Genomic DNA, 23038 nt, shown 5'->3' on the forward strand with positions numbered 1-23038 from the left:
GACTTCATCTTTCTATTTTAGTCTCAAAGCATCTCCCACCCCTGTCGGTTTTTCCCAAGTCAACCACTAGAATCAATTTCACCCAGCACTTTCCTTTCCTCCTGACCCATCCTCACCCCCATCAGGGAAAAGGGGCCACATCCTGTCCAGAGCTTTGGTCTGCCCAAGACCCACTGGGTCTCAGGAAGGGATGAGAAAGCTCAAAGTCAAGAGATCTAGAATGGGTCTTCTTTTAATCATCTGCATCCCATCTACTTCACGAGATTGGAATCCAAAAGTATTCCAGCAACAGCACCTATCAAACCTCGGAATTTTCTTCTCTGCGATGCAAATGGAGTAGGATGTAAACACAGATCTGTGCCTCCCATAAGGGCCTGAATGCTACCATTCCAGAGCCCCTTCCCAGGCAACATCTCGTTTAAACTTTACAACAACACAAAGGGGACCATAGCACTTGAGTGCCTTCTCCAAAGTCACGATCCAGTTAGTGGAGAGCTGGGAACCCAGGATGCCTGGCACCAAATCCCTAGCTACCTTCCTCTGAAGCAAAGACGCCTCTGGTTCAACTCCGTTTTTCCTACCCGACATAACACTTTCAGAGGTCTGTTTTCAGTCAATCTGGATTATCTTAAACTCCTGGAAGGCAAATCCAGACAAACTTCAGAGACAGTGCAAGACACCAAGACTCCAAATGAGGCACCAGTAGAAAAGGAAATTGTATTATTTGTCTTTATTAGAGTTGATTTACAGTGTTGTGTCAATTTCTGCTATACAGCATAGTGACCTAGTCATATATACATATATATATATATATATATGTCATACATATATATACATTTTTTTTCATACTATCTTCCATCATGTTCTACCCTAAGAGATTAAACATAGTTCCCTGTGCTGTACACTAGGATCCCACTGTTTATCCATTCTAAATGTAATAGTTTGCATCTACCAATCCCAAACTCCCCATCCATCCCACTTCCTCCTCCCTCCCCCAGGAAAGTGCATTATGGTGGAAATTTCTAGAAATCAATCTCTGAGTTTGGAAGGCTTCTAGGGGAGTATGTTTGCCTCCCCTTAAGATTATCAGACATTCTTTTCAACTGCCTATTTTCAAAGCAGCATCAGAGTCCACTGAACATAAGCAGAAATTAAAAGTCAGTGCACATGCTTATTCACATGGGAATAACAAGGATGTAGGTAGACAGCGGCTCTCAACCTTGTACCCGGACACACATGACAGTGGCATTCGGAAGCCTAGCACAGTTCCCTCGGATGTGCCAAGAGTTTAACAACCCCAAAATATTTAGGGAAGCCCTAAAATAATGAATTATCCCTACTATTCTAAATGCTGGGTCAGCAAAGGAGGGTCACAGCAAACATGAGAAAGGCATTTACACACAATTCCTGCCCCTCACTTTCTTCCACTGAAGAAATCATACCAGGAAGACAAGTATTACATGATGTCACTTATAGCTAAAAAAAATTTGTACAAATGAACTTATTTACAAAACAGAAACAGACTCACAGACATAGAAAAAAACTTATGGTTACCAAAGGGGAAAGGAGGGTGGGAGAGAGATAAATTAGGAGCATGGGACTAACAGATATACACCACTATACAGTAAACAGACAAAAAGGATATACTGTATAGCACAAGGAATTATATTCAATATCTTATAATAAACTATAACAGAAAAGAACTCCCAAAATATAGATATATATATATATGTATAACCAAATTACTTGCTGCATACCTGAAACTAACACAATATTATAAATCAACTGTTTCAATTTAAAAAATTAAAATTAAAAAATAAATCATACTGGAATTCTTATAAAAGTACTATAGAGATTGTCATACATTTATCCTAAATTATTTTTAAAAGTAAATCTTTCACCAATAGAAACACTGTAAATATTATTGATAATATTGCAAACTATTTACAATAAGCCTTAGGAATAAAAAGCACTGGTATGGAAAAATGGTCTCACCAAAAAGAATTTGTGGATACAAATTTTCAAGTTATTGTAAGAAAAATCTATATATTCTTTGAGAGTCAGAGCTTTTTCTGACTTCAGGACAGGTCATGTCTCATTCATTAGGGCAGTTTTGTCGTTGCTGTTAAGATTGCTATTTTTTCTATTATAGTTGATTTACAATGTTGTGTCAATTTCTGCTGTGGGGCATTTTCCACATTGCCTACAAATGTCTCACTCAAATATGCAATTCAATAAGTTTTTGACTGAGTAATTTTAAATGGGCTTGTCAGTTTCCCATTAAGTAATTCTCTATATGGCCCTCTTCAGTTCAAAAAAAAAAAAAAAAATCCTGAATTTTGGAGTTTGGCAGAAATGAGGGTATTCTGTTCAATGAAGTATACCAGCAGACATTTACCAAGTACTTACTAGGGGCTCATGGTCTGCTAAGGTAAGGACTGTGTGTGAATAATCTTATTTAATCCTTACAACCCCATGAGCAGTTGATACAATAATGTATTATAATATAATAATAATAACAATAATGTCTTTTTTTTTTTTTTTTTTTTTTTTAGAAAAGGAAAGTAAGGCTCAGAGAGGTTAGGCCACTTGCCTAAAATCACCCAGCCAGTAAGAGGCAGACCTGGACTGTGGCCAGGTCTGTCTGATCCTAAAGTCCATGCTTGGCAGCATCCACCACCCCAGAGGTCCCGAGAGACCCAGTAACTCGGTGGTGTCATCAGGCCACCCTTCACTAAGGAGAAAGCTCCAGTGCAAGAGCCACCCCTTCCTGGAGCCAGGAACTCTCTAAGCTGGAGGATGCTGTTCTCACCCAAGAAGAGCCTATTTCTCCACCAAGCCATCCCCAGTGTCTGCCCTGGGACATCAGGCTGTGGGAAAGAAACTCTGAGACAGTTGTTCTCAAGAACAAAAGCCAAGGAGCAACTGGGGTCAAGTCTGAGAGCGGCTTTCATAACTCAGCCTGCCCTACTTCCCGTCCCTTCTCGACTGCATCTACCCATCATCCCAGTCCTAGTGATGAACAATTTTTCAGACTTGCTGCCCAACACATATTTAGGTCCACCTTCTCTTCAAATGACAATCTTGGTACACTGTCCAATTCCTCAAATGCTGCTGAACTCCCTGCATCCGTCCTTCTTTCCATTCATCCCCCCACCCCCTCTATTCTCAAGAGTCTACTTCTGCTGTTCTTGGTGGTTTTCCTTGGCTTTTCTTCAGAAACCATTCAAATAAAGTACAAATATGAAGTTCTACCTTTTCCAGCAGATCATCAAAATCAGATTAGAGGCATCTGGTTGTTGGATGAGCATCCCAGGAGGTCTGCAGCTACAGATTCTGTCCCCACTTTGATGGGTTGTATATGGATGATCTCAAGGGTCTGGCTTCTGTCTCTGCCAGGTGCTGGGGAAGCACTGATGCTGGAAAGGTATCCAGCAGAGCTTGGCACCACCAACCCCTAGCACTAGCCTCCCGCTATCAGCCCCGCCCAAACTGTCATTGTCAGGCTGACTCCTACTCAAGCCCCATGAACACATCTGGACTCTTTGCAACGCCCTCGCTTCTGCAGAGGGCTGAATTTAGGCCTTTATGCCCGTGACTTTTTTGCTCTACAGCAATGCTGCATAATCTAGAGAAACAATGTCATGTCAGTTTCTGTGTGGTTTCATTGGCTGCCCCCCAAACTAGGAATTCTCCAACTCTCCCTGGGGCTGGACTCAACTGTAATAGGGGAACTAGGCTGGAGGTTCATTTGAAAGAAAAAAAAAAATGCCTCCCTCTTGTTTTGTGTGCTTGGAGGTCTGCAATCTAGTTACCCTTCTTACATTCTGGGATGCAGATCCCAGAAACAAAGCCAAAGTCAGCATGCAAAATGCATCCATGAAGAATTTTCCTAAAGCTTTGTTTATGACATTCTTCTAGACTTTCTTAAAGTTTAAAATATTTTAAAATAGTCTTCTAGACTTTTTTCCTTTTAAAGGGGAAACTAAAACTTTGAAACAGGAGAGAATCATAAGACAACACAAGACTTAGTACAGTGAAAACCTTTGCAGAGCACGCGCTCAGCTTAAGTGGCAGGAGAGGTGTCCACTGCGTGTACTGCATGCATTAGTAGTACATATGTTCTACAGCCCACAATATTTAATCACAAACACATGAGGCATTTAGTTCAGCTATGTGACGGGAAATACCATATGTAAAATATTAAACCACAGCAAAACCTATCCATGCCTTCCAATATTATCCGTGCTGGTTCCCTTCCTGCATGTGGCTGGAGGCTGATGAATAAGGTTAAAAGCTGAAAACCAGACACCATGCTCCTCACCCACAACTCAAGACTCAGCATCGCTCCCTTCTCAAATAGAGTGATGTGATTCCCCAGGGCACATGTGGCAGTGTCTGAGGACATTTTTGGTCATTACAATGGGACAGTGCCACTGTCATCTAACAAGTTGATGCTGCTGGACATCCTAGAATGCACAGGGTAGCCTCACAGCAAAAAATTATCTGGCCCCACGTATCAATCGTGCTGAGGCAGAGAAATCCTGCTCCACACTAAGCTCAGTGAGCTGAGTGTGGCGAACAGGGTGTCCACCCTTCTGCATGTGTCTACTTTGTGCAAAGTGAATCTTAGACTTCAGTTCGGTGATTTGTCCAAGAGCCTCAACCAGAAAAGGGTGCTGTCAGAATGGAAGTATGTTGGGTCCCAAATCTCACGCTCTTTGCACTACTCCACAGTGAATACCAGAACCGGTATCAGAGTAGGAGAGCGGGCAATAAAGGAAAAATTTTTAAAGACTTGACAGGACTTGGACACCAAATGCGATCTAGAAAACACAGGAAAGGGGAAGTCTGGATCTTAGAAAAGTAGAGACAGGAGCGGCAGGAAGAGGAGCTGGGCTTACACAGGCTGGGCAGGTCTGAGGCACACCTGGGTGGAAATACCCAGCACGGAGCGAGAAACTCCAGACGGGACCTAGAGAGAAAACCGGAGGCCAGAGAGGTAGAAGTGGGGGTCTTTCTCGGCAAGGTGAGAGTCGAACGCAGGAGAGAAAGGGATAGGCCACAGGACGCCCAAAGCTGAAGAAGTGGCTCACTTTATAGGAAGAGGACAAGTAAGGGAGAAAGGAAGACACGCTCGAGAGGCCAACGTAAAACAAGGAGGTGCAGGACCACTGCCCCAGCAAAAACAATGTCCTCATGGGGTCTTGAAGAGCTGCAGAGGGCAGGACAACAGAGACAGATGACCTCTGTGTTTAGAGATGAGGTCAATGATGACAGGGGTGCGGGTGAGGCCAGACTGCCAGTCTAGAAGCAATGGAAGCATAGATGCTAGGGTCCATGGGCAGAGGCTGGGCTCGGCTGTCTTTATCTTAGTTGCCTCGCCACCCCCCCTGGTTTCTGCAGCTCTGGGGGTATGTTGTTTCCCCAGTGAACTGATTTCTGGCAGCCCTCAAACAGCCCTCCTCTTCACACTAAACCTACCTCCCAGTCTCGGAAGCACAAAAGGGCCCCAGGGCCTCCCACTCTCTGAAAAATCCAGCCCACCCCTGGCTGGGAAGGAGGGAGACAAGTGAGCCTTCATGCAGGCGAGGGCCTGCAAACAGGGCCTGCTTTCAGGGCTCCTTCTGGCATTTAAATTCCTGTGGGTTCCCCAGGGGAAGAGCAAGGCTCCAGAGCAAGAGCATTATCTCCATAGAGGCCCCCAGGGTGGGGCTGGGGTGCGGCGGGTTATTAAAAGCAGCTCCTATATTTTGATTCTGAGTTCTCAAAGGAAACCATGAAAAAGATGGGGATAAAGTTAGCTGAAGGGGGTTTGGCTCAGATCACACATCTGAAATATGCAAATCTCCTTCCCCTCTTCTTCCCCGCCAGCCCACGGGACCTCCGGAAGTGAAGCAGAACGTCCTGGACGTTTGTAGAACCATAAAGAGGATGCCTCTCTGGACTTACATATTTAGTTGGGGGGAAACCCAAATCAACTACTTTGCTGTGAAAATTGGTCACGTAATTTATCTTAATAACCATGTAATTGCTTTTCGTGTTTTGAGAGGAGGCAGTAGCTAAGTGGCCCAGAAAGGCTATTTAATGCTTTAAAATGTGACTCTGTCCCACACAGCATTCACGCTGCGTTCAGACTGGAATGGTGAGTGTGAGAAGTCAAGGACCATCATCTGCCGAAGGAGATGCGGGGCCTCGACCCTTGGATGCAGGGCTTTACAGGCAGTCGGCCAAACATTCCGGCACAGATTCTACCCCACACCCTTGCTCATTCATTCATCCAATAGGTTACTGTGCCTTCTCAGTGCTGGGGCCCGGGTGAAGCATTGTGCAGACCACAGAAATGATCAAGACCTGAATCATGGGTCATCTGACGAGGAGAGAAGGGTTTAGAAGTTGGAGAGCCCTCTGAACTCCAGTCCTGCCACTGACTACCTCTGTGACCAGGGCGAGTTACTTTAATTCCCCGAACCTCAATTTGAAACAGGAATGATAAATGCTAACTTTTAGGGTCTGTTAGGGACTGAACTGCATCCCCCTAAATTTCACTGGTACCCCCAGAACCTCCAAATGTGACTACATTTGAAGAGAGGGCCTTTGCAGAGGTGATTAAGTTGCAGTGAGGCCGTTAGGGTGACCCCTGAGGCACTCTGAATGGTGTCCTTCTAGGAAAGGGTCAGGACACGCAGACACCAGGGATTCGAACACACAAAGAAAAAACCATGTGAAGACACACAGAGAAGGTAGCCTACCACATGCCAAGGAAAGAAGCCTCAGACAAAACCCAGCCTGCAGACACCTTGGATTTCCAGCCTCCAGAACTATGAGAAATACACTCCTGTTGTTGAAGTCACCCAGGCTGCAGTGTCCCATTACGGCAGCCGGACGGGGTTCTTCCACGTATTAAATAAAGTGACATCTATAAAATGGTAGGTGCATGGCAGAGATCGTAAGTGGAGCCTGCTATCACTACAGATTCCTGTTCCTAATGTAACCTATGGGGCCTTCCTGAGACAGACCCCTCCCCCAGTGTCCTGTGCCTGCCTCTCATTTATAGAAAAGCTGTGGTCCTCCAGGCCTCCGCTGAGTCACAAGGCCTGGTTAAAGAATTAGTGATTGAAAGGATGTAAACACGTAGAGGCAAGAGTAGCAGTTGGGCCAAGAGAACTGTAAGAATTTAAATAGTAAATCAGCCACATGGCAGTCACAGAATCTCTAGCTCTTCCCCCTAACGCCGAGATAACTGTATCTGATGCACTCACTTCCTGTTGTTTTATCAATGCTAACCCCACCAACCACCACCAAGCGGAAGAAGCTAACCACTTGATGATGAGCACAGGGCCCCCAAACCAACCAGAGCCTGAAGCCTGATAATGTGACACCACCCTGTTACCTCATTGACCAATCAGAGAACTGTGCACAAGCTGACCACACCCTACGACTCCCCTCTCTCAACTGGACTTTAAAAATGCTTCCCTGAAGCCCATCGAGGAGTTTGGGTCTCTGAGCACGAGCCACCCTGTTCTCCTTGCAGAACACCTTTCTCCACTCCAAATGTTTTGGTTTGTTTGGCTTCCCTGTGCGGCGGGCACACAAACTTGGGTTTGACCTCACTAAGGCGTTTAAAAGCTGGTAAGAAAGACCAGAGGAAGCAAAAAATGCCAGGCAGAACGTGCCCACCCTCTTACACTAATGTGCACTGGGAGGATAGGAGAGGACAGTCCTGGCTTAGGGGCAAGAGGCTTCCTGGGGAGGGGCATCTGCTTGGGCAGAGACGTGGGGCAGCAGACGAGGCAACAGCGATCATACCCTCTGCCCATGTGTCTGTGCCTTTGAGTCACACGCCAGTTGACAGCAGCATAAAGGAATTTCTCCCACTCGACTTCATTCATTCCACTGAGCAGACACAAAATCCAGTTACACACATGCTGATCATCGCTATGGCAGGTCTCCTCTCTGGCTGTCCAAACTGGGCCACAAGCCACGGAGATGACCTCAGAGGTGATCAGAGTGTGTGTGTGTTCTCCAAATCAAATGAATTTGGGTTTATCTGTGGCCAGTCTGAGGCTATCGCCCATCACCAAGTTCACCTGGCAACGACCACATCAGCGGGAATACAGAGGCAGAAAGCACTGACTTGCAGAGAATACAAGCATATTTACATCGCTCCTCACCCCTGTCGGGAATTCCATGAATGTGTGTGTGTACACACATGAATGTATGTGTGGATGCAAGACTTGCCTAATTCCAAGAATAAGGAAAGGTTTTTAAAAATCACTTATAAGGACCAAGAAGAGAAGATCAACATCTACTTGGGCTCTTAGTCTGAAATGTAGATATCACACGCAAAAATAATATGTGTCTCTAAATCCACAGGGAATGCATGAAAAATATGAATTTTATTGTAGTTCAAAGGCCATTGAAAGCTTGAGAAAGAATTTTGCACTTGGAGCAAAGACTGATTGGATATGTCTAAGTGGACGCAAATGAATGGATTTGCCAACCAACATTGTAGCACCGGGTGCTGGCTTATATTTAAACTTAGGGATTTCTAAGTCTCAACCTGGGGTGCTTGAGCCTGTGGCAGAGTGACTGCCTTCATCCTGACTCTGAGTCCCTATTTATTTATTTGTTTGTTTGTTTATTTTTAACTCAATGAATTTTATTATATTTGTACAATGATCATCACAACCCAATTTTACAGCATTTCCATCCCAAATCCCCAGTGAGTCCCCATTTAAATGAGTAACTTCCAGCCTCCTCACAAAGCAATGGGTGGTGGGGGGCTCTGCTCAGCCCTGCCCAGTGAGGCCCCTGACAGAACCAACCCAGCACGGCAAGGGGCCTATCCAGCCTCTAAGATGCCAAGTCTCCATTGCACACCAGCCAGGGCTGGCTCTCCGGCCACATCCATCTCTGCACCAGATCTTCAAACTATTGCCCACAGCACACAGAGGTCCCTCTTGGGAAGGTCCCCCATAGCTGCTTGCCCAGCCTGGGAGCCAGGAGGCCAGTGTTGGAGGCTTTGTTCCAGTTCTGCTTCTCTCTGCCCTGAAAGTTAAACCAAGTCACTGCTAGCAAGTGGTTTCCGAGGGCCCTTAAACTCTAACAATCTAGGAAGTTGAATTATCCCAAAAAGGGATATACAGAGAAGTATGTGCCTCCATGAAGACCCCCTTCTATCAAAACACTTTAGAACTCCTGCAAGCATACTTCAACTGGAAAGTTTTCCAAAGATGGCCATGATGTTATCTTCCATCTAATGCCCTTCTGAAAGGTCACCTTGTCCCTCTTCCATTGAGAGGGGCGCTCTTTTTCATCTCCCCTTGAATCTGGGTGGGCCTTTTGCTCCTCTAACCAATAGAAGGAGGCAGAAGTGACACTGTGATGTCTCTTGGCCTGAGCTGACCCTGAAGCTGACCCCGCTTGTTGAAGTCCTAAGGCACCATGTGAGAAGCCCAAGCCATGGAGGAGCCACAGTGAGGTGCTATGTTGGACATCCAGCCACTTGAGCTTTAGGTGATTCTGGCCCCAGTCACCATCTGATCACGGGGACCCAAGAGACCCCAACTGAGCCCTGTCAACCCATGAACCAGGAGAGAAAGAAATTGTGCTTGTTTTGTTTGTTTGCTTTTTGTCTTTTTAGGGCCACACCCACGGCATATGGAGGTTCCCAGGCTGGAGGTCAAATTGGAGCTGTGGCCACTGGCCACAGCAACCTCAGGATCCAAGCCACATCTGCAACCTATAGCAGAGCTCACGATAACACGAGAGCCAACCCACTGAACGAGGCCAGCGATCAAACCTGCACCCTCGTAGATACTAGTCAAATTCGTTTCCACTTAGCCACGATGGGAACTCAAAGAAATTGTGTTTTTAAGTTTCTCTTTTTTGTGTGTGTGGTAAAATATACATAAATTTTACCCTTTTAACAATTGTTAAGTGTACAGATCTGTGGCATTAGGTATATTCCCACCTGTCTCCCAAATGTTTTCATCTTTCCAAACTGAAACTCCGTACCCGTTAAACACCAACTTCCCATCTCTCAATGCCAGCCCCTGGCAACCACTATTCTTCTTTCTGCCTCTGTGAATCTGATGATTCTAACCACTTCATATAAGTGGGATCGTACAATATTTGTCCTTTTGCGCTGGCTTGTTTCATTTAGCATTATGCCTTCAAGGTTTATCCTTGTTGAATATGCCAGAATTTCCTTTCTTCTTAAGGCTGAAAGAATGCATACCACATTCTGTTTATCCACTCATGCATCAGTGAAAACCTCTACGCTTCGGAGTGGTTTTCTGCAATGACAGATAATTGGAGCAAGGATAATGCAGCCCTAGGAGAGCAGAGCAAAACTCTCAGGCAAATGTCAGGACCTGGAGAGTGTGGCAGAAACACACAGCACCAAGCACTCAACCCCCCAGAATAGGTGACTGGCCAGGAAACCAGGTTGGAGTTCCCAACAGCACTTGTCACAGTGGGCTGGGAATTTCCTGGGGTCTCCATTCAAGGCTGGAAGCAACCCCAGGGCAGGTAACTGGAAGGATCTTATTCACAGCTGGGTGCCCTGCCCTGGCACAGATTGACAGATCCAAGAAATGTTCGATAAATGAGGGGTAAATGTCCCTTATGCTGAAGCTAGGTTCTGACTCATCCCAGAGTTTTTTCTAGGCTTCCTGGAGGGCAAGGGCTGTGCCAAGCAAAGTACTGAAGAGCTGCTTCTGGCTGGAAAGGAATGGGAGGTGGGGAGGTGGAGCAGAAGCAGAAGGACATTCTGACAGGGAAAAATCCACAGCCAGGCCCCAGCTTCCCAGGAAACTCAGTCTCCACCAAAGCACCCACCCCAACTTAGGCAACATAGTGGGGGCTTCAGTATCCAGAGGTGTGGAGGCCCCACTAGGAATGCATGCTGGGCATCAGATAGAACCAACAGGATGAGGCCTCTCAGGAAACAGCCTTGCTCAGCTTGTTGGGCCCAGTTCCCAGGGCCCAGAGCAGTAGAGCCTCATGTGCCCATTACAGGGGTAGATGTAGGGCTTCAAGGAGCTTGATCTATGGTTGCAGTACAGGCAGTGGGGGAAGGGAAGGGGCCTGGAGCTGTGAGCTGAGTTGTACATGTGAGCCCTGGGAGTTTGGGATAGCAACCTTCCTTCACTGCAGAAGGACCCAGGCTGGTGGCACAATGACCCTCTCACCCATAACCACTTTACCAAGGAAATCAAGCCCCTCCTTCCTGCTGTGCTGCTTCAGCCGGCCACTTAACTACCCCCCCCTCCCCAGGTCAGGATGCACCAGAGCACAGATGTTAATTCTAAATCTAAGAGATGGACTTGGACTTAAAGTGTGAAAGCCACCCCTACAAATGCCCACTTGGGAGGTTAACAAAAGAGTTCGATTGCATTTCAACTCTTCATATAGGTCTTCCAGCCTCTAAGATAAAGTAAAATCTTGGATAATAACCACAAAGGCATCTTTCTCTATTTCTCTTCAAAGCATACATATACCTCAAAGGTGAGAAACCACTTACTATGAGGAAAGCAGTTATAAGTACCAGTAAAAGAACTCAGAAAACATGGATTTGGGACTTGGCTCAGCTTCTGAGTAACTGAGGGGATTTAAGTAAACCAGTTCCCCCTTTGGGCCTCAGTTTCCTAATTCATGAATGGAGAAAAACACTATGTATCCTCACGGTTTGTTTATGTGTATTAATAAGAATAAATATGAGATGTATAGATACATAGACAGATATGGATACCGATACAAACACACACACATGTGAGGCCCTCAGATGAAAAACCGTAACTATGTTAGAGACTTACTTATGCTCAGTAGGTGCTTGCTGATACTTGCTGAATAAATAGCTGAATAACGCCAGATTATAACAGACTCACATTTGGAGCAAGCAGGTCCCTCTTCACATTTCAGAACCCCCAGCTAGTGTATCTACCAACTCCTAAAAGGCCACGCCTCTCCCCAGGAGGCTGAGCCCCACTCCCCATGTCCTAACAACCAAAACTCCACCCTGAACACTTTCTCCCACCCAGCCTCAGATTCTCCCAGCCTGCTCAGAAGGAGCTGGCCTGGTCTCCAGGGCCAGGTCCTGCCCCACCCAGATCTCACCCCTAAACATAGCATGAGGCCACTTCTTGGGCCAGCAGCCAAACCCACAACCCTAGGTCTGCCCCCAGGGTCTCCATTACCTTTGGTACCAGATGGAAACAACTCATTCATTTTTCCTGGTTTTGCAGAAACACAACCACTTGGAAGATCTTTGGAAAAGGTGCCAGCGTGTCTGCTCAGGGCCTCCCCACACCTTGGGCCTGACTCAACCTGTGACCTTCACCTGCAAAATTAGGCTCACATGGGGTCTTACATCTACTTAAGGGGCCTTAGGAAGCATCACATAAGGGGAGAGACTTGAAAGTTTCCTTGAAAACTATGAAGCACTCCCTAAGTTCTATAGCTCTTGTCATTCTTGTTAGTTTATATCACTGTTCTCAGACTATGAGTCTCTAGAGCCCTGGGATAGGTCCTGGGGTAAATTCTTTTGGTACAGTGACCACACACAGAGAGAAAAGCCTGATGCTCTTTGTGACTCCAGTGCTATTAGCAAATAGAGTGTGATCTCCCGACAGCGGCTGGGATGGAAATCAGGAAACCCAGTTTCAGCCTCTTTGACCCTGCCAGTAAATTAAGCGCATCGCTTCAGCTCTCCGGGCATTTTTCCTCATGTGCACAATGGAGCTGACAAGCCACCCACATTCCTATTCGCCAGGATACCAGGAGAGCAAAGAATTTGAAAGGAAAACAGTGCACAAGGAGAAATGCCATAGTATTCTGTGGGCATGGAGAGCTGAGAAGGAAGTGGCAAGAAAGAAAAAAGAAAGGGGAAAGGAAACAAACACAAGAGGGAACACATATGGAGTGAAATGTGAGGCTGCTGAGAAGGCAAGGACGGAAGGCCATGGACGACCCCAGCACAGAAAGTTTCCCCCAAGCCTGAGACTCAGTGTCTAGATGAGATTTACCACCGAGACATGTGAAATCCACCTCTGAGGGGTGGAGGGGAGGAAAGACACCTGTGCATCACCTTAGGTGGCACAGGACACTAGAAGCCGAGGCTCACTGCTGTTACTCCTACATCTTAGCAAGAAGGTAGATGAGAAATTAAAGGTCTACTACCTGTAATAATTGCAGAAAGTCTCTGGAGAGGCTGGGGCCAGGCCACATTCCAGCACAGGAGGGGCCAGTCCAGGATACTGCACTTTAAAGGGGACATCCAAAATCAAAAGGGTTGGAGTTCCCGTTGTGGCACAGCAGAAACGAATCCAACTAGGAACCATGAGGTTGCAGGTTGGATCCCTGGCCTCGCTCAGTGGGTTAGGAATCCGGCGTTGCCATGAGCTGTGGTGTAGTTCGCAGATGTGGCTCAGATCCTGCATTGCTGTGGCTGTGGTGTAGGCTGGCAGCTGTAGCTCCAAATGGACCCCTAGCCTGGGAACCTCCATGTGCCGTGAGTGCAGCCCTAAAAAGACAAAAAAAAATCTAAAGAGGTCTCCAAAGGCTGATCACCAGCTGATCACAGTAGGGTGTACTGAGCCCACATCACAAAAGGAAATCTGAAAGGGTTTCCCTAAACAAGATTTGGGGAAGACATGAGAAGCAAAGCCTCTCTTAGAATCAGGGGAAAAAAAAAAAAGCTTTAAACATCCTCCATCTGACCTTCACAAATGAGGAATCTCCCACCACATCTCTGCTGAGGAATTACGCAGCTGCGGTGGATCTTGTAGTAATGGAGACCTCATTACTCTGTAAGTGAATTCATCTCATTACCGTTTGGACAGCATTACACTCTTCTCCTGGCTATTAACCCCAAATTAACCTCCTCCTGGCTTCCATCGATGTGCTGGGGGGTGGTGGGGTAGAGGGACACAGACTAAATGCTTTTTTACCTACTTGTTCATCAGACAACTGAAGAAAGCAGGTCTTGATGACTTGTACTGGATCTTCCATAGACTCTCCGGAGAGGGGCACATTTTCAGCACGCCCCTGAAAGCATGATCTTCAGCCCCTGTCAGTGCTTCTTTGCTAGCTATCTGACCTCAGATTGCCATCGGATGCTGACGACTGCCCCTGCCTTGCTCAGGGCATCCCATCCCCACCAGGACCACTAGCTCTGTGCTTACTTTACAACCAAGGTCTTGGCCTTCTGCCAGTGTGGACAGACTCTGGTTCATTTTGTGGTCTTGGTTTTGCTGCTCTGCCCAGTGCCTAGGGCTTGTCATGAGCATGCTCAATGATGAGGCAGAAAAATGTGAGTCCCAAATCTATGCCACCTATTAGAAAGCAACTGGTTACTTGATTTTAAGCCTTCTGATAAAGATTGAATCTAGACTGTTAAAAAGACATTAAATATCTTTTCTAATACCTCATTTGACAGGTGAGGAAACAGAGGTCCAATAAAGTAAAGCGAGCCACCTCAGTAACAAAGCTAAGAAGACAAACATGAACTAATCTTTGGTTTCCCAGCCCATGTTCTTTCTACTGCCACTCAGAGAAAGTGAAGCTACACTGTGGCTCAGAGTACATTTGGGAGTAAATTTTCCATAGTTTGTGTGTATGTGCATTCATTCTTTCTTTGACTCAATAGGCATTTACTGAGCACCTACTATGTGCTTTGTAAATATCCCAGTAAGATTTAATGTAAGCTTCCATAGGGATCTACATCTTGGTCAATGGTGTGTGTGTGTGTGTGTGTGTGTGTGTGTATTAGTTAATTCTTTCACAAATGCTCACATTCACTGGACAATATGATACCGGAGCACCCTTAACACTATGCTGTGCATCGGTACAAGTGAAGTCACAGTCTGCTGCCCCAGGGCAGTCTCTGTCTAGCAGGGAAAATTCTCAAATGTTATGCTAATGTGACAAAACACAATGCAGGGTACTGTGGCACTTAATTAAGCCAAATGCTTCATTAAGGTTGGTGCCCGTGACTGTGGTAGTGCCTGGAATTGTGGTAGGAGGAATAAAGCTACTGGTTCTAGTGGTGGTGCAAAGATGGGGAGGCAGGAGGGAACCTAATTCTGCAGACAGATGGGCAGGGCTGGAGCCAGGAGGTAATGTGGGTGATACAGAGAAAGAGACAGACAGGTGAAGAAAGTACAGAAGCCCTTCTGTATCATGCTAAGGAGTTTGATTTTATTCTAAAAGCAATAGGATTCATGAAATAATTTAGAGAGAGAGAATAAATAAGATCAGGTAAGAAATTTTAGAAAGAAAGATGTGACAGAGGAGAATGGACTGGAAGGTGGTGAGGCCAGAGGCCAGGAAACCAGATAGGAAGCTATGGCAGGAATCCAGGAAAGAAACCAGGATTAAACCTGATGGTTCCTGTCTACAAACACTTAGTTTTAAAGGCTGGAATATAGGAAGAGAGAAGAGATAGTTTTCATTGTGTGTGACCCTAAGCTTTGCAGAACCACCCTAAATTTCCCTAAACTGTGAAATTTCATCTCTCAATTTCCCTAAAGCTTTGCAATATCGGGTGTCACCTTCATGATTCTCCATGGTGACATGGTGGCACCAGAAGAGTGATGTCAGCCAGCATCACCACCAATCATGATGTGCAGGAGCCTCAAATAGAGCAGCTTCTCCATAAGTACGTGATGGCTGCTTGCATGAGCTACACTGTACCAAGAAGGATGGGGATAGAAGGAAAAAGGCAGGTAGTTAGACATGAGCAGGGTATTCAAAGGGGCCAAAAACTTGACCTTCAATAAAAAGAGGGGCAATGTGGGGCTTCCAGGCCTCTTCAAGGAGATAGAACTCAAAGCCTCTGGCCGAAATAAGAATTACCAGATCCTCATTATTACTCCACCTCCCCACCTTTAAGCAACCTGGCCTTCTCTACTTCCTGCTCCCTACTAGGAAAGGTATGTGGCCCACTCCTATAGGCGCATCATACGCCCCCAACCTACCAGCAAGTGTATCTTAAGACCCCTCTTTCCCCAACCAAGCATCAGGTCCGCAGTGTATCCTAAGACCTCACCTTTCCTTGGGCTATAAAAACAGATAGGACCACGTGCCCAGATCAGCTCTCCCTGATTGTCAAGAAGTCACCCCTGTGCTAGCAGCATCTCTCAATAAACTTTCTTCTTTCCAAAAAACAAACAAACAAACAAAAACAGCGAAGGGATGAGGATGGACAAGAAGGTCAAGGTCCCAGGAGCACAAATAAATCAAGTCAGAAACAAGACAGACAAAATTTCCTGGGGAGTGTGAGTTATAGGAACCGGTTCTCCAGGGGAGCAGAGGTGAAGAGCACAAACAAGACTAGGGAACAATTAAAAGAGCTGGCACCTCTTTTCAGGCAGTGAGATTCTGTGGATCTCTCTAGGAAGGATGCAGCTGGGGGAGCCCATACAGTGCCCTTTGAGAATCAGGGAAAGGCTATTCCAACAAGCAGGCCCCAAGCGCTTGAGTTTGCAGCCGGGCTCCCACAGGGCTGCTGAGAGCCTGTGTACCCGAGCTCAGGGGCCTGTGTGAGGGGATAAGTAGGAACATCTGGCAGGAGAGAGAGTGGGGGAATGTGTGGGTGGGGATGAGGCAAATCGCAACAAGCAGGGGGCTGTTTAAAGCTAAGCAAACCCAATCAGGTGCGGTACACAGCCATTCTCCCTGGCAGCTTAGTGTTAGAGACAATGAAAGAAACTAGGTTGAAGTCCAAACCTTAAAATAATTTCCTTCCTAATGGGGGAAAAAATGCTCATCTAGGTGAGTCTGAACCTTCTTGGAATTAGAGGATTCTGACATTGTCACCCAGTTCCCAGGAAACCCCTGATCACTATTTTTTTTCACCCAAGATAATTTTTCTGAAAATCAGGAACACTTGACCACCAGTGTGCTACTTAGAATGACCCTAACTAGGCACCTTCCGCTGGAGCCAAGACTAGCAGCGGCACCCAGGATGTTCACAAAATTATGAGGTTCTGCTTCAAGTCATAAAAAAAACGAGCAACAGGCCTGGAGCTGCACCAGGGGAGGCTCTCAGTTGTAAAGATGTGAGATTAAAACATTTCTCTCTGTTTGCATTAACACCAAACTGAGGCCAACAAAAGCAAGGTTTGTAGCATCAATTACCATCTTCTTGGGCCTCTGAATTGGCCCTGAATATGAGTTACCATGAACAGGGAAAAAAAAAAGTTCAAAGAGATGAACAGAGGCCATTGTGGCAGCCCCAACTCGGAATTTCTGGGCCACAGCTGTTTTAAATTAGATTCTCAATGCTGCTTCCATGAGACTTCTGACTTAACTCCGCGATGGAAAAGTTATTTTTGTGGTAGGAGCCACAGATATTTATATGGAAGCATATCCATAATTCCAATTAGGTTTTTTGTTTTCATGATGCTCTTTTCATCTACTCAAGAACAGTCATAGCTATCATTAGTATTATTTCTGAGAAAATTTGCAAAAAGCTCTGGGCCAAGTATAGATTCCACAGGGCCTGGATAAATAATTGTCGCAAAATAGGCAGATTTTAAGCCTTGTGAAATCCTTAGGAGATACCTTCAGTCCTTCTATCCAGGATGACTGCCTCTTCTTGGTCAATTCCCCACGCCTACCTACCCTTCAATTGCTCAGGGTCTTCATGATCTCCCTTGGGGACACTAAGTCCCAGAAGTAGTTCCATTGTTTACTCCTTATATACGCTCTCTAAGGTCTTTGTCTTTAAAATGTTAATGGCAATAATGAAATGAAGGGGGTTTTATCTCCTCAAGGAACAGGAGCACCAACAAATAAAGAAAAGAGATATTTCTGGTTAAGAGGGACATGGTTCTTAAGGAATAACAAAGTTATTCTACAAAAACATTGATTTATAGGCTGGGAGGGCTACAAAGAGATAGTACAGATGCAAACTCATAATGGCAGAAGTTCATCCAAGAGAAATCTAAATCAGTTACTAAGAAAATATAATATGTGAGCAGATGTACCCATGGCTTCTCCCCAGATGTCTCTCTGATTAGAACTTCTAAAGCCCAACCTGGTTCAGAAGAAGCAGAGCAAAGGAAGGGAGATGATAACAGGAGACTGAATGTACAAGCACTAATGTATGCCAAGCACTTGCTCCATATTATTTCCTATTATCTCAACCTTCAGAACAAGCTTGAGGTAGGTTTTATTATTACTCTTTTATGGAAAAGGAAACTTAGGCTCAGAAATGTTAAATAACTTGCCCAAAGCCACTGCTAATGGTCTGAATGTTTGGATTTCCCCAAAATTCATATGTGGAAATCCTGACCTCCAAGGTGATGGTATTATGAGGAGGGACCTTTAGGGAGTGATTAGGTCAAGAAGGTGGAGCCCTCATGATGGGGATTTTTATAAAAGAAGCCTCAGAGAGCTAGCTCTCCTCTTCTACCATGTGATCACACAAACAGAAGTTGGTCACATGCAACCTGGAAGAGCTACTCACCAGAACCAGGAGACGGCACCCAGATCTTGGACTTCCAGTCTCTAGAACCATGAGAAATAAATTTCTGTTGTTTATAAGCCACCCAGTCTGGGTATTTTGTTACAGCGCCCTGAACATAGTAAGTCTCACATCTAAGTTAGAGGCAAGCTTGGATTCAAACCCAGATCTACCTGACTGCTAAGTCCATTTCTCATCCATTATCATATAGATGTGAGGGCCAGAGAAGGCAAAGGATGATTGCTGACTTGGTTTCCTTAAAAGAACAGGATTTGTTGGGAGGGTATGGGAAAGAGATGACTGTACAAATTTCTTTAAATATTATAAACAGGCTCAGCATTCCCAGAGATGCTATCACCCCAAGTAAAGAATCCATTGTTCAGTGTACACCTCTTTGCTCTGTTAGAGACACAAGTAAACACAAATGCCAGCAGAGACTGCATTATCTCCATGACCAAAGGGAAAAGGAACCTCTCCACAGAGGCTTTTCTTCTCAATATGGATATGAGTTAGGAGGCTGGCAGGTTATAAGAAGGTTTTATTTAATCTATTACAGAGAATCTAAAGGACAGCATTTGGGGACTGGAACAGTGTATGAGAAATTCAGATCTCTTCTGAACTGAGAACATGTGGCCAGATATTGAGTGCGTCACCACCCCATGGGTGCAGAGTCCCCTGTGATGCTGGTGTTAGCACACGGGACTCTTAGGGGCTCTTCGCTGTTGCATTCATTCAGAAACAGCAGATTTCACATTCAGGGTCTAATGCAGATGCATTTACTTACTTGTATCCTACTTTACATATAACAAAATAAACTTTAAAATCAGTAGTTAAAAGCCTCAGTCAATATGAGAGATTGTGTAGACATGAGAAATTACTCCTCCAATCCGAATACTTCAAAACACTGAACAAAACTACAATGACAAAACTATTACTACATAGGGAGTTCCCGTTGTGGCTCAGGAGGTTACAAACCTCACTAGAATCCATAAGGATGGATTCCCGGCCTCACACAGTGGATGTGGCATTGCCATGAGCTATGGCATAGGTCACCGACACGCTCGGATCCCACGTTGCTGTGGCTGTTGCCGTAGGCTGGAAGCTGCAGCTCCAATTTGACCCCTCGCCTGGGAAATTCCTGAAAAAACAAAAACAAACAAACAAAAAAACTTACCATATAAAACATAGATAACATGGAAATCTCCAGAAATAAAGAGGGTAGTCAAAGTAGATGTATCAGTGAGAGCTGAAGCTAAGGGGCTCATGGAACGATCCAGACCAGGTAGAAGTCTGAATGGCTAGGGGCTGTAATTGTAATGACATCATTAACGACATCTTTAATGACATTTAATGCATTTGAATGCAGTGAGGGGAGTCCAGGTAATGGCCACTGTATGCCAGGAGCTGTTAGTGAAGCACTTACATAAAGCTTGAGGTCATAAAGGGCTGCTTCATGAGTAAAAATGCTAGAGGAACGTCATTTACCAATCTGAGGGAAACTGCAAGAAAGCTTGTCATCTGCTTGGGCAAACAGAAGAAAATGAGTGACTGAAAAAAACCCCTGAAATCCAGACTTGTACCACAATGCAGGAACAAGGTATAAATGCATACATTCAGGTTTTCAGGGCATATCTACCGAGACATTAACAAAAAGGCTAGTTTGGAATGGGTAAAACCCAGAGAGGACCAGCAGAAGCAAATGTGAAATCACTTTATACAGATATGCTAGCAATCTGAGGTAGATAGGATTTCTATTGAAAATAATTCCTGATGAAGATGTAAGACACAAGAGGAAATGAATCATAATCATAAAGAACTTAATAATGGAAATAACAAATAATCTTTAAAAAAGTTGGGCTGTGGGATGGAAATCCTGTGAAATCAGATTGTTATGATCATTATACAACTACAGATGTGATAAATTCATTTGAGTAATAAAAAAAAGTGTAAAAGATAAAAAAAAGTGTAAAAGATCGAAGGACAGAGAAAAAGGATTGAAAATTAAAAAGCAAAGAGATAATTTAAAAAAAAAAAGGACAGGCAGATATCAAGCATCAAATAGAAATTCTAGAAATAAAAGTACATAGACATTAAATTTTTTAAAAAGGCAGATGGACTAAACAGTAGACTAAATGCAGTTAAAAAAATAAACTGGAAAATGGAACGGAAAAAAATCACTCAGAATATAGTTGAGATAAAGAGATAAGTACAGTTGACCCTTGAACAGTATGAATTTGATCTGTGAGAATCCACTTATCTGCAGATTTTTTTCAAGAGTAAATACTACAATACTACACATTCCTCAATTGGTTGAAACCTGAGATGTGGCATCACCAATATGGAGGAACTGCAGGCATGAAGGGCCAGCTAAGTTATACACAAATTTCCAATTGCACAGAGGATCAGCACCCCAACACTGTTCACAGATCAACCATAGTAAGATGAACTCTCAGACATAGAAGACACAGAAGATAAAATGAGAAGGTTCAACATTTGCCTAATAGGTATTTCAAAAGGAAAGAATGGAGAGCATGAGGGATTCAATATCAGAGTAGGGGTTTTTGCCTCTTATGTTCTTCCCTGTATCTCTAGCACCTAGAAGCATTCCTAATACCGAGAAACACTAAATGCTCAATAATTACTTTAAAACAGATTTTTAGAGAAAGCAATTGAGAAGGCTTTAGATATGAAAACAGAGATGAGGCTTCAGATTAATGAGCCCACTGCATTCCAAGCAGAATATATAAAAACAGACTATACCTGTGTGTGAGATGGCACAACATGAAAGACAAAAAGATCAGACTGAAAGTCTCTAAGAGAGAAAAGATATCACCTACAAAAGAATGACAGACCAAAAAGAGATTTCTTGTAAGGAACAATTGAGACCAAAAGACAGTGGTGTACTATCTTACAAAATGCTGAGGGAAAAATATCTGCTTAGAACTCTATACCTTGATAAGTTATCTTTCAGGAGTGACATGAATAAAAACATTTTCAAAACCGAAGTACACACAGCATGGAAAGTATTAAAACCCCAGACTTTCACTGAAAACGTTATCATTAGGAAGAAAATGAACATAGAAGTAAGGGATGGTATGTAAGAGGCAAGGTTGAGACAAGAAATTGGTAAAGTTAAATAAATTTTGATTAAAAAAAGTAAAAATAATAATGATGACTAATTGCAGGGGTAGGGAGAGGGTGATACACAACACGGGACTAAACCACTAGACCACATAACCAGGAAGATGGGAAGAAGGGCAGATTAGATTAAAACCATCTAAGGCCGTTGCATTGTTGAGAGGAAAATAGAGAAATTTCTTAACTTTAGACTTTGTTAAATGGATGCACATGTTAAAAATGTAAGACTAACTACTAAAAGAATACAAACAGAATCTGTCTTTCAAATCAGTTGACAGAAGAAAAGCAGGAATATATACAAAACTTGGTCCAATAAAACTAATTTCTTTTTCTTTTCTTTTTATGGCCACACATGCAGCACATGGAAGTTCCAGGAGCTAGGGGTTGAATTGGAGCTGCAACTGACAAAAAAAAAAAAAAAAAATAGAATTTAGGCAAAAGCATTAACAGAAATAAAGGAGGACAACAGATAATATACAAAATTCATTCAGGGGAAATAATGATCAGGACCTTGCATAAACACTGATGAATTATAAGGAGAAACTGAAAAATTTTTCTTCCAAAAAGAGTGGAAGATTTTAACATTCTTTTCTCAGAAACTGAAAAGAACTCAAAAATCAGGGGGAAAAAATCAGGAAGAACATGAGAAATTTGAAAAACACAGTTAATAAGTTTAACCTATTAGACTGATACAGAATGCTGCATCCATCAAGTAGAGAGCATATTTTTCTTTTAAAGCACACATGAAGTATTTGGGAGAAAAGTTTATATAATTGTACACAAAGAGTTGCTATAATACAGACCATGCTGTATCATTTAAAAGAAGAAAAAAAAAAAACTTAAGTTAAAAATGGAAAATTAATCCATGGGTTAAAAAGGAAATACAAGGGAGTTCCCGTCGTGGCACAGTGTTTAACGGATCTGACTGGGAACCATGGGGTTGCAGGTTCGATCCTTGGCCTCGCTCGGTGGGTTAGGGATCCAGCGTTGCCCTGAGCTGTAGTGCAGGTCTCGGATGTGGCTCGGATTCCACATTGCTGTGGCTGTGGCTGTGGCTGTGGTGTAGGCCGGCAGCTACAACTCCGATTAGACCCCTAGCCTGGGAACCTCCACATGCCTCAGGAGTGGCCCTAGAAAAGGCAAAAAGACAATAAAATAAAATAAAATCTTTTCACTGTTCTTTCCCTATCCAGTCAAACTCTCATTTGTAAGGGCAAAATAAAGACATTTTCAAGAATACAAATATTTTAAAGTTTACCAAAGACCTTCTATGAAAGAACTTCCAAATTTCCATTGATGTGAACTCAGAAGGAAGAAGTGGGATATCAGAAGTCACAGCCTCCAAAATGCATTGAGTAAATAAAACAGTATAAAGTAGGTGAGAAAAGTGGGACTAAGGAGAAGTATACATAGGAAACAGAAGGT

The 23038-nt window shown here is 44.2% G+C and overlaps 1 protein-coding gene across 7 annotated transcripts in view; it reads right to left on the bottom strand.

Annotated features, from left to right (window-relative positions):
- STON1 (stonin 1) overlaps nt 1-23038 on the bottom strand; it is a 50375-nt gene that overhangs the window by 23022 nt on the left and 4315 nt on the right. For 2 of the 7 annotated variants that reach the window (XR_014841982.1, XM_085019347.1), the window contains exon 3: nt 18479-18519. The exons of the other annotated variants lie outside the window; for them this stretch is intronic. The gene's annotated coding sequence lies outside the window, so the exon portion shown is untranslated. The remainder of the gene's footprint in view (nt 1-18478; nt 18520-23038) is intronic. 7 annotated transcript variants of the gene reach the window in all.

Source organism: Sus scrofa, chromosome 3 (assembly GCF_054392235.1).
Source record: "Sus scrofa isolate SSC_HxYL_T2T_F1_AM1 chromosome 3, Sscrofa_HxYL_maternal_Yorkshire_Landrace_v2.0, whole genome shotgun sequence".
Taxonomy (NCBI): domain Eukaryota; kingdom Metazoa; phylum Chordata; class Mammalia; order Artiodactyla; family Suidae; genus Sus; species Sus scrofa.